The 13032-nt window shown below is 41.9% G+C and overlaps 1 protein-coding gene across 1 annotated transcript in view; it reads left to right on the forward strand.

The window, feature by feature from the left end:
• The first annotated feature begins 266 nt into the window (after window positions 1-266).
• CDKAL1 (CDK5 regulatory subunit associated protein 1 like 1) overlaps window positions 267-13032 on the forward strand; it is a 715037-nt gene continuing 702271 nt past the window's right edge. The window contains exon 1 of the mRNA XM_054557269.2: window positions 267-471. The gene's annotated coding sequence lies outside the window, so the exon portion shown is untranslated. The remainder of the gene's footprint in view (window positions 472-13032) is intronic.

Consider the following 13032-nt stretch of genomic DNA (forward strand, 5'->3'; position numbering starts at 1 on the left):
TTTTAAAATTATTCCTGATCCCATAGGTCCCATTCAACTACCTCCCGAAGGCAGTTATGGCTGACAAAGTAGGCAATTATCATTTACAGAAATGTGGCTGGACTGCAGGCCTGGAGCCGATTAGCCTCACCTGTATACCTACCCTAGAACATCTAAATTGCCTCAAGACAGATGCAGAGATGAATGTTATTAGCTAACTGTTTGAAAAGTAGGGTGGAACTTTAGAGTCTGCTGCTAAGAAACAGAGGCCCAGAGGTCCAGTTCTAGAATCAACCTGGTGATTGTTTCACCTCTAAACCTCTAATGCACTTGGTGCTCAAGAGATGTAACCTCAGGAAAAGAAATCCTTACCGATGTCTACTTTAAATCTACCCATTGGAGGAAAAGGGACCATTTTAGCTGATTAAGAAGTTCACTCTGGGCCAGGTGCGGTGGCTCACACCTTTAATCCCAGCACTTTGGGAGGCCAAGGTGGGTGGATCACCTGAGGTCAGGAGTTCGAGGCCAGCCTGACCAACATGGTGAAACCCTGTCTTTACTAAAAATACAAAAATTAGCCAGGTGTGGTGGCGCATTCCCATAATTTCAGCTACTCGGGAGGCTGAGGCGGGAGAATTGCTGGAACCTGGGAGGCAGTGGTCGCGGTGAGCTGAGATCGCAGCACTGCACTCCAGCCTGGGAGACAGAATGAGACTCCATCTCAATCAATCAATCAATTTAAAAAAATCACTTTCTGGCCAGGCATGATGAGTCACAGCTGTAGCCCTAGCTACTAGGGAGACTGGGGCAGGAGGAGACTTGAGCCCAGGAGGTCGAAGCTGCAGTGAGCCATGTTTGTACCACTGTACTCCAGCCTGGGTGACAGAGTGAGATGCTGTCTCAAAAAAAAAAAAAAAAAAAGAAAGAAAAGAAAGAAGAAATTCACTCTATTGGTAGCAAGTTGCAAGATTGTGCATACAGTGTTACATATAGTAATTGGAGTAAATACATATATTAGCTCTGGTAGGTAACAGGGTTGTCTCTGGGAACTGGGAAGATCAAGGGGAGATTTACTCTACCCGATGCATTGTTTTGTACCATGTAAATCTATTATTTATTCAAAAACAGATACATTGTATACAACTAAATAGCATTTGATAATTTATAATTTCTCTATTACATTGTTGTAACAATATTAGTTGTTCAAGGATCAAACTAAACTCATTTAACTTTATATTAATATTTAAATTTTAAATCTTTTTTATTTAGGTAAGATACGCACAACTTGAATTTTACCATTTTAACTATTTTTAACTGTACATTTCAGTGGCATTAAGTACTTTTTTTTTTTTTGAGACAGAGTCTCACTCTGTTGCTGAGGCTGGAGGGCAGTGGCGCTGTCTCAGATCACTGCAACCTCTGCCTCCCGGGTTCAAGCGATTCTCCTGCCTCAGTCTCCCTAGTAGCTGGGACTACAGGCACCTGCCACCACACCTGGCTAATGTTTTGTATTTTTAGTAGAGACGGGGTTTTACCGTATTGGTCAGGCTGGTCACAAACTCCTGACCTTAGGTGATCTGCCCACCTTGGCATCCCAAAGTGCTAGGATTACAGGCGTGAGCCACTGCGCCCAACCAGATAAGTCTATTTTTTAGAAGAATGAACTTTTCATGTAAGTAATTAGTTTTTATTTTATTTTAAAAATTAATTTCTGTTTTTAATCACAACTGAGTAATTTAAATTTAAAATCTAAATTTAAAATTGATATATAATAGTTGTACAGATTTTTGGGGTACATGTGATATTTTGATACCTGTTTACAATGTGTAATGATAAGCAGGGTAATTAGGATATATACCACCATAAACATTTATCTTTTCTTCATGTTGGAAACATTATATTTTTTTCTTCTAGTTATTTTGAAATATACAGTGAATTATTTTTAACTATAATCTTCCAACTGTACTATTGAATAATATAACTTATTCCTTCTATCTAACTATATTTTTTATTTTTTGAGACACAGTCTCACTCTTTCACCCAGGCTGGAGTGCAGTGGCACAATCTCGGGTCACTGCAACCTCTGCCTCTCAGGCTCAGGCGATTCTCCTGCCTCAGCCTCCTGAGTAGCTGGGATTACAGGTGTGCACCACTACCATCCAGCCGGCTAATTTTAGTATTTTTAGTAGAGACAGGGGTCTCACCATGCTGGCCAGGCTGGTCTCAAACTCCTGACCTCAAATGATCCACCTGCCTCGGCCTCCCAAAGTGCTGGGTTTGCAGGCATGAGCCACTGCGCCTAGCCCTAACTATATTTTTGTGCTACCCGTTAACCAGCTTCTCATCATCCCCTGCAACCTCCTCCCCTTCCCAGCCTCTGGGAACAATCATTCTACTCTCTACTCCAAAAGATCCACTTTTTTAGCTCTCATATATGAGTGAGAACATTTGTCTTTCTGTGCCGAGCTTATTTCACTTACCGTGGTGACTACCAGTTCCATCTATGTTGCTGCAATTAACAGGATTTCATTCTTTTTTTTTAATGGCTAAATAATATTCCATTTTATATATGGACCACATTTTCTTTATCTATCCATCTTCTGATCGACACTTAGATTGATTTCACACCTTAGATATTGCGAAGAGTGGTGCAATAAACATGGGAGTGCCAACAAATGTCTATTTGATATACTGACTTCCTTTCTTTTGGATATACACCCAGCAGTGGGATTGCTGGATTATACGGTAGTTCTATATTTAGTTTTCTGAGGAACCTCCATACTGTATTCCATAATGTCTATACTACTTTACAGAGCACATTTTGTATGCATTATAAATGCAATATAAATCTACCTCATTTAATTTATTCTAAATATCAGTTAAGTCTATATTTGAACATGTCAGGACCTTTTACACAATACTTTATCCACTCAGATTCTCATTATTGACACTGAAGAATTAAAATCTCCAATATAATTTTGATTGTATCAATAGCTTACATTTCTAACAAACACATATCCACTGAGGTTTTGACATCTGGTTCACATTCTTCTCTGCCTAACTTCTCCCACTTTCCTAGGTAAATTATACATTCCACTTCTTAGCCTGAGAGTTCCCTAACCTGTATTCCAATTATTACTTTCTTTCAACAGGCCACTCTCCCAGCCACATCTTGGACCTTGTTATAATTCAGGACTCCTCTACTTTTGACAGCTTACTCTCAGAACACAGCCTCCTTTCCTTCCCGTCATTCTGACTCACAAGGCAGCAGATTCATCTAACCTTCTCCTCTAGCCTCAGCGCTGTCCTTTCTTCTAGTTGGGTTTATCCCATTTTGGGTTCTCTTTCTTTCTTTCTTTTTTTTTTTTGAAACAGGGTCTTGCTCTATGTCACCCAAGCTGGAGGGCAGTGGTGCAATCATGGCTCACGCTAACCTCAATGTCCCAGGCTCAAGTGATCCTCCTGCCTCAGCCTCCCAAGTAGCTGGAATTACAGGTGTGTGCCACCATACCCGGCTAATTTAATTTTTTAATTTTTTTTTTGTAGAGTCAGGGTCCCCTGTGTTGCCCAGGCTTGTCTTTAACTCCTGGGTTCAAGTAAATCACTTGAGCCTCAGCCTCCCAAAGTGCTGGGATTACAGGCATGAGTGAGTCACCATGCCTGGCTGATTTTCTTTTTTCTCAATCCAACTTGACCTTCATTTTTAGCCACTTCAATGTGTTCCCACCCATACCTTCAGTTGCCTTCCCCTCCTCTCTTTCTACTCTATCTGCCCTACAAATTCCCACCCCTGGATTAATACATTCATTGCCTTCCCTGCTACTATCGCTAGGGAATGCAGAATTAGTAAAGACTCTTGATTGACAATGAGAATCCAACAGGAGCTAGCTTCAAAAAAATTAATATGAAAATTCAGATTTGTACCCTTAGGGAACCAAGGATTAAGAATGTAGGCTGGCCTTTAAAGGATCAGAATCAGTACTTCTGTCTTCAGTTTTCATCTCTATTTCTCTGTCTTACCGCTTCTTTCTTCTCTTTTTCTCCCTCTCTAGAATAACTTTCTGGAAGCTTCCTAACTTGCAACTCCTGTTAAAGTGATGTCAAAGGTGATACTGGAATCTCTTAGCCTTAGTTTCTAATTCACGGGGGAAAGAGCTATGATTGGCCCGATTTGGTGGGGATCTACTCTAGATAGATCAACTAGGGCCAGAAAGGCATGACCTTATTTTATAAAATGATAGCTGGAGACTCACAGCTGTTACCATGTACTCTTCCATGAAACTATTGCCAGGGAAGACACAATATGCTGTCCATGAGTAAATGCACAAGGTTACAGGTACTCATGAAATCTATAACTGTAGCCAGAGGAATACCAGGCTGTGATTCAGCTAGACTTAGTCACATGCCCACTAGCAGAGGCTGAGATAGTCTGTGCCCATTAGCATAGGTAAGAAGAGGGTCTCCTGAATGAGAAAAAATGACTGGCACAGTTGCTAGAAGATAGATAAGGAAGCTGTGAAACTCCCTGGCGATTAATTACCATGTATTTATTGCCAGTTTAATATGTGCAGGGCCAGGCTATGAGCTGAATATATTTTTACTCAGTATGTTTTCATTGCTTTGTTTGAAGATATAAAAAAATCTTAGAATGTTAAAAATTCCCAATTCGTTGCTAAATGTAAAGCAATTTTTTTTCAAAATCAAATCAAAATGACTTTAGATTATTTTGGATTAACCACACCATTGTTTCCCTCCATTAGCTAAGATAATCAGCAATCAATTAAATATACTTCCATATGTCATTTATCTAATAATACATCATAATTATATGAAAACAAATCGACTTCAGGGAGTCGTTTTGCTCCAAGCAAATTCATTTTGGATATGAATTCTGCCCATATTTATACCTAACATAATTAAATATATGCTTTGAAAAGAAATGCTGTAACAATTCACTGAGTGCCTTTTTACTAAACTAAACATTTTTTCTATCTCCCTACCAATCATCATTGAGAAATTATACAGGGCAAATATAAGAACACAACAAAGGATAAGACAAAAAGCCTTGCTTCCTTTATTCTGTTCTGGCTTGCTTTGACTTTTGATCTCTGCTTTTACTTTCCTGTTGAATAGACAACAACCCCCAAGGAGGCCTTCGAGAAATTTAGAATAAGCAAACAAACCAAACGGAATACTTCCTTCTCCTTCCTCCCCTCCCAACTGTTGCAATTTAAATCTGCCTTTTCTGTAGGTTCAGGGAATAAACTCTCATGAAACTGGCTGCTGCAGGAGTTCTGTTCTGTTCTTTGACAGTTTCTCACTAGCAAAGCCCTCCTTGGCCTTTGGTATTCTCACCACTCACTCTCTCTCTCTTTTTTTTTTTTTTGAGACGGAATCTTACTCTGTCTGTCGCCCAGGCTGGAGTACAGTGGCACAATCTCGGCTCATGGCAACCTCTGCCCCCCGGGTTCAAACGATTCTCCTGCCTCAGCCTCCTGAGTAGCTGGGATTATAGGTGCCCGCTACCACGCCCAGCTAACTTTTGTATTTTTAGTAGAGACGGGGTTTCACCATGTTGGCCAGGCTGGTCTTGAACTCCTGACCTCAGGTGATCTGCCTGCCTTGGCCTCCCAAAGTACTGGGATTACAGGCATGAGCCACTGTGCCCAGCCTCACCACTCATTCTCAAAGGGAGTTGCTCTTATTAGAATTGCAAGTCCCTGAATTTCTTCTACAGATTTATCACTTGTAAGAAAGTAATTGGAAAAATTCCAGGGAGAGATATAGCTAACAGAGAGCATGAAAGACAAAGCCCAAGTAGTATCATGTCAATGTTAATTTCTTGGTGTTGATAATTGTAATTTGGTTCTATAAAGTGTTAGCACCTGGGTGCTGGAGAGGATGTGGAGAAACAGGAACACTTTTATACTGTTGGTGGGAGTGTAAACTAGTTCAACCATTGTGGAAGACAGTGTGGTGATTCCTCAAGGATCTAGAACTAGAAATACCATTTGACCCAGCGATCCCATTACTAGGTGTATACCCAAAGGATTATAAATCATGCTACTATAAAGACACATGCACACGTATGTTTACTGTGGCACTATTCACAATAGCAAAGACTTGGAACCAACCCAAATGTCCATCAGTGATAGGCTGGATTAAGAAAATGTGGCACATATAAACCATGGAATACTATGCAGCCATAAAAAAGGATGAATTCATGTCTTTTGTAGGGACATGGATTAAGCTGCAAACCATCATTCTGAGCAAACTATCGCAAGGACAGAAAACCAAACACCGCATGTTCTCACTCACAGGTGGGAATTGAACAATGAGAACACTTGGACATGGGGTGGGGAACATCACACACTGGGGCCTGTTGTGGGGTGGGGGAGGGGGAGGGATAGCATTAGGAGAAATACCTAATGTAAATGATGATTTGATGGGTGCAGCACACCAACAAGGCACATGTATACATATATAACAAACCTGCACATTGTGTACAGGTACCCTAGAACTTAAAGTATAATAATAATAAAAAAATTAGCACCTGGGGAAGGTGGGTGAAGGCTATACATGAATTAATTGGAATACTTTTGCCACTTAAAATCTGAAATTATTTCAAAATGAAAGGTTAAAGAAAATTTAAAAATTAAAAACACTGAACTCCTGATTGCCTCCATTTCTACGCCCAAACCTGCTCCATCTGCAATCTTTTCCATCTCCATGGATGGCAATTTCATTCTTCTTGTCCAGGCCAAAACATTTAAAGTCATCCTTTACGTCTTTTTTGCCCTCCTACCTCAATTCCAATCTACAAGACATTTTATGGGCTTTGTCTTTCCATATGTCCAGTATCAAACCACTTCTCATCACCTCTCTTGCTGCCTCCCAGTCCAGGACATTGTCAGTGCTTGCCTGGATTATTGCAACAGCTTTCTAATCAGCCTCCTGGATCTACTCCTCTTCTCCTAATGTTCTAATGGTTCTCATTTTATTCAGAGTAAAAGTCAAAGTTCTCACTATGGCCTATGAGGCTCTACATGTTTCCTTCACTTTCTGCGTGATCTAGTTTTGATCTCTTCTTTTACTACGCGCTCACTCACTTAATTCAAACCACTCTGATCTACATTTTTAGAGACACAGTCTTGCTCTGTCACCCAGGCTGGAGTGCAGTGGTGCGATCATAGCTCACTGCAGCCTTGACTTCCCCGGGCTCAAGGGATCCTTCTGCCTCAGCCTCCTGAGTAGCTGGGAATACAGGCAAATACCACCATGCCCAGCTAATTTTTAAATTGTTTGTAGAGGTGGGGTCTTGCTGTGTTGCCCAGGCTGGTCACGTACCCTGCTGTTTTTCAAACAGGTCAGGTATGCTCCTACCTGAAGGCTTTTCCACTAGGTGGCCACTTTTCCTTGAGTGCTGTTCCCCCACACATTCTTCGGCTGACCCCGTCACATTTTTTGAGCCTTTACTTAAAGGTCTTTTTCTCAATAAGCCTACTCTGACCACCGTCTTTAAAAACTGCAAGCCCTGATTCTGGTTTTCTTAATCAGCTGTAATTTTGTGGCCATCTTTATCACCTTTCAATGCACAATACAATCTTCATATGATATTTCTTGTGTTTTGTCTGTCTCTACCTATTAGTATATAAACTTTTTTTTTTTTTTTTTTTTGAGACAGTCTCACTCTGATGCCCAGGCTGGAGTGCAGTGGCACGATCTCCGCTCACTGCAACCTCTGCCTCCTGGGTTCAAGCAATTCTCTGCCTCAGCCTCCCGAGTAGCTGGGATTACAGGCATGCATCACCACGCCTGGCTAATTTTTGTATTTTTAGTAGAGACGGGGTTTCACCATGTTGGCCAGGCTGGTCTCGAACTCCTGACCTCGTGATCCACCCGCCTCAGCCTCCCAAAGTGTTAGGATTACAGGCATGAGCCACCGTGCCCGGCCGTATATAAATTCTTAAAAGGGGAATGATATTGTCTGTTTTATTTCTTGAGCATTTAGAACAGTACTTGGTATACTGTATATACTCAATAAATACATTATTATGTAACTCAATAAGTTTGCAATGTATGAGTCATATATTACTGAAGGACAGAGAAAACATCACATGTCTTCTACCCACAGATAATTATAAGCAATCAGGGAGTTAGACAACAGATGCTAATTCTTATTTTTTTAATCATTAAGAGAATATGTAACAGCAAGAAGTTTAGCCAGCGCTCTTCTGGTTGCAAGTCATAGAAATCCACTCAAATTAGTTTAAGAAAAGAAGAGAAGGATTTACTTGTTAACATAACTGAATAGCACAAAAAGAAAGCTAGCTCCAGGCATGCTGGGTATAGGGGCCTTACAATTCTCCTTGGAACTTATTGATTTCTCCCTTCATCTCTCAACTCTGCTTTCCTCTGAAAGAGCTTTGGTAGGCCGGGCGTGGTGGCTCACGCCTGTAATCCCAGCACTTTGGGAGGCCGAGGCGGGTAGATCACGAGGTCAGGAGATCGAGACCATCCTGGCTAACATGGTGAAACCTCATCTCTACTAAAAATACAAAAAATTAGCCGGGCGTGGTGATGCATGCCTGTAGTCCCAGCTACTTGGGAGGCTGAGGCAGGAGAATTGTTTGAACCTGTGAGGCGGAGGTTGCAGTGAGCCGAGATTGTGCCACTGCACTCCAGCCTGGGCAACAGAGAGAGACTCTGTCTCAAAAAAAAAAAAAAAAAAAAAAAAATAGCTTCCATCTCAGGCTGGTGCTCTCCTCATGGTAGTCCTGGAAGCTTCTGCCTCAGAATTTGACAGTTGACCGACAACCCTGAATTCACACTGGCCTGGTGTTGGTTACATGCCCTGTGATGTTCTCATTTCTCTGGCTTGGGCTACAGGGCACTTGTACAACCCCCAAAACACTTGTACTGAGAGTGGGAGAGTGAACAGATAAAATTAATTATAGAACTGAACCAAACCTATCTGTGTAAGTTGATAGGGTAGAATAGATGATAGTAAAGCTGAAAGAGGAGGTTCAAGCCTGTAATCCCAATATTTTGGGAGACTGAGGTGGGAGGATCACTTGAGCTAGGAGTTCGAGACCAGCCTGGGTAACAGCAAGACTTTGTCTCTACCAAAAATTAAAAAAATTAGCTAGGAGTGGTGGTGTGCACACCTATAGTCCCAGCTACTTGACAGGCTGAGGTGGGCAGACCGCTGGAGCCTGGGAGGTCGAGGCTGCAGCAAGCCGTGACAGCACTACTGCATGCCAGCCTGGGTGACAGAGCCAGACCGTCTCAGGAAAAAAAAAAAAAAAAAAAAAAAAAAAGTTAATAGAAGTATAGCACTCTGACCCCTAGTGGTTAAATTATGCAGAGAAAAATTCAGGACTTGTCCAAAGACAACAGGAGGTTGATTTATTTCACATTATGTTCCTATATGATCTTTTTATCAGTTTATTTAAGAGCATCAGCTTTCTTCCCTTTTATTCTCCACATTGAAGTATCCATCCATTTGGGGCAATTTTTCCTTTCACATATATCTAGTATTTCTCTTCCCCCCCCATTCCTCGGCTGTTACCATATTTCTTCTTGGGTTCATCCAACACCTGAAAAATCTTCCTAAAAAACTATTTAGTTGGCCAGGCACAGTGGCTCAGGGCTGTAATCCCAGCACTTTGGGAGGCCGAGGCGGGCGGATCACCTGAGGTTAGCAGCTGGAGACCAGCCTGGCCAACGTGGCAAAACCCTGTCTCTACTAAAAATACAAAAATGGGCCAGACGCGGTGGCTCAGGCCTGTAATCCTGGCACTTTGGGAGGCCGAGTCAAGCGGATCACCTGAGGTCAGGAGTTTGAGATCACCCTGGCCCATGTGGGGAAACCGCGTCTCTACTTAAAAAAAAAAAAAATAGGCGGGTGTGGTGGTGAGTGCCTGTAATCCCAGGTACTCAGGAGGCTGAGGCAGAAGAATCACTTGAACCTGGGAGGTGGAGGTTGTAGTGAGCCGAGATCACACCACTGCACTCCAACCTGGGTGACAGAGCAAGACTCCATCTCAAAGAAAAAAAAAAAAGTTGATAGTAGAAGTATAGCAGTCTGACCCCTAGTGGTTAAATTATGCAGAGAAAATTCAGCATTTGTCCAAAGACAATAGGAGGTTATTTCACATCATGTTCCTATATGATCTTTTTGTCAGTTTATTAAAGAACATCAGCATTCTTCCCTTTTATTCTCTACATTGAAGCATCCATCTATCTGGGGCAATTTTTCGTTTCTCATAGATCTAGTATTTCTCTTTTTGCCCCCCTCTATTCCTCTGCTGTTACCATCTTTCTTCTTGGGTTCATCCAACACCTGCAAAACCTTCCTAAAAAACTGTTTAGTTGGCCAGGCACAGTGGTTCAGGCCTGTAATCCCAGCACTTTGGGAGGCCAAGGCAGGCGGATCACCTGAGGTCAGGAGTTCGAGACCAGCCTGGCCAACATGGCAAAACCCCGTCCCTACTGAAATTACAAAAATTGGCTGGGCGCGGTGGCATGCGCCTTTTAAAAAAAAAATTAAGAGCACTTAATAGTCATACTTTTCACTTTGCTTATATATAGCTTATATATATATATAAATATATAAATCTGTTTTAACTCTCATTCTACTAAATTTACCTAATGTTCTACATAGAAAATTTCATGTATATTGTTTATCATCTTTCAAGAGTGAATTAAGCACATGAATATTTTCTCATGAAAAGGGATGTTGATTGGTACAGATGTGTACATATAATGGCTAGTTGCTCAGATCATCAAGTAAATCTAAAACATGTGTTCCAGCTGGCCTGGTGGCTCATGCATGCAATCCCAGCACTTTGGGAGGTTGAGGTGGAGGATTGCTTGAGGCCAGGAGTTCGAGACCAGTCTGGGCAACATAGTGAGACTCTGTTGCTACAAAAAAAGTTTTAAAATTAGTTGAGCGTGGTGGCATGCACCTGTAGTCCCAGCTACTTGGGAGGCAGAGGTGGGAGGACTGCTTGAGCCCAGGAGTTCAAGTTTCCAGTGAGCTCTGATGGTGCCACTGTTCTCCAGCCTGGGTGACAGAGCCAGACCCTGTCTCCAAAAACATAATCTTAAAAAGCAGTTCCCAACTTTTAATTTTAATTTTATTTATTTATTTTTGATAAAGGGTCTCATTCTGTTGCCTGGACTGGAGTGCAGCGGTGTGATTTCGGCTCACTGCAACCTCGACCTTCTGAGCTCAAGTGATTCTCCCACCTCAGCCTCCCGAGTAGCTGGAACCACCATGTCCGGCTAATTTTTTGTTTGTTTTGTAGAGACAGGGTCTGGCCATGTTGCTCAAGCTGGTCTCAAACTCTTGGGCTCAAGTGAAACAACTGCCTCTGCCTCCCAAAGTGCTAGGATTGCAAGCATGAGCCACCGTGCCTGGCCCCAGATTTTTATAATTTTCATATTTTATTATTTATTGATTAGTCACTGAGAGGGTAAGAATTGTGTAACTTCTTTCTTGTCCATATTTTCTCTTCAATTTTTACTGTGAAGGCCAACGTAAAATATTGAGGGCAAACAGATTTTTTTTTTTTTTTTTTTTAGGTGGAGTCTTACTTTGTTGCCCAGGCTGGAGTGCAGTGGCGAGATCTCGGCTTACTGCAACCTCCACCCCCCAGGTTCAAGCAATTCTCCTGCCTCAGCCTCCCAAGTACCTACAGGTGCCTGCCACCGTGCCCGGCTAATTTTTGTATTTTTAGTAGAGACAGGGTTTCACCATCTTGGCCAGGCTGATCTTGAACTTGTGACCTCGTGATCCACCTGTCTCGGCCCTCTAAAGTGCTGGGATTACAGGCATGAGCCACTGTGCCTGGTCCAGGCAAACAGATTTTATTCCACTTTTCCTTGATCACTCTTTTGTTTTTTCTCTCCAGTGTTTTTTCTCTATTTGAAATTTTGCATTATTGTTGCTTTCTTCTGAAGTATTCATATAGAGTTGTTAAAACAACTGAAGTCAGACTGCCTAAGCTTTAGGTTTCTTCTCTGTTAAAAGAGATAACAAGATAATAATAGCACTCCTCATTTATAGGGTTACTTACAGGTGGTTATTGGCACACATTTATAAGTACTTGAAAAAATCTTAGCTTTACTATTATTTTATAGATTTACTTGCATTTTTAATGTTCTTGGTATACACCAATTGGTTTGTTTGCTTATTACCAAATATTTATAAAGCATTTAATGTTATATTGTTGGCTGAAAAAACAGTAACAAAATAGGATGGTGTGTATTTATGAAGCTTAACTCTAATTTAAGAAACAAAGCATAATTTTATTTTCTTTGAGACAGAGTCTCACTGTGTTGCCCAGGCTGGAGTGCAGTGGCGCGATCTCAGCTCAGTGCAATCTCTGCCTTCCAGGTTTAAGCGATTCTCCTGCCTCAGCCTCCCGAGCAGTTGGGATTACAGGCTCGTGCCACCATGCCTGGCTAATTTTTTGTATTTTTAGTAGAGACAGCGTTTTACCATGTTAGCCAGTATGGTCTTCATCTCCTGACCTCGTGATCTGCCCGCCTCAGCCTCCCAAAGTGCTGGGATTACAGGCGTAAGCCATCGTGCCTGGACTTTTTTTTTTTTTTTTAATCTTTTTGAGATGCAGTTTCGCTCTTGTTGCCCAGGCTGGAGTGCAATGGTGCAATCTCGACTCACTGCAACCTCCACCTCCTGGGTTCAAGAGATTCTCCTGCCTCAGCCTCCTGAGTAGCTGGGATTACAGGCATGCGCCACCACACCAGGCTAATTTTGTATTTTTAGTAGAGACAGGGTTTCACCATGTTGGTCAGTCTGGTCTCGAACTCCTGGCCTCAGGCAATCCACCCGCCTCGGCTTCCCAAAGTGCTAGGATTACAGGCGTGATCCACTGCGCCCGGCCTTACCTGGTTGTTTTTCAAAAGGTGTACAGATACTATAAATATATTTAACCAATCCTCTATTGAGGAGGAGCTGGAGAGGGTTTCCAGTCTTTTGCTATTATAAGCAATGCTTCAAAAAATACTCTGGAACATAGGTCA

Source organism: Pongo abelii, chromosome 5, assembly GCF_028885655.2.
Source record: "Pongo abelii isolate AG06213 chromosome 5, NHGRI_mPonAbe1-v2.0_pri, whole genome shotgun sequence".
In the NCBI taxonomy this organism is placed as follows: domain Eukaryota; kingdom Metazoa; phylum Chordata; class Mammalia; order Primates; family Hominidae; genus Pongo; species Pongo abelii.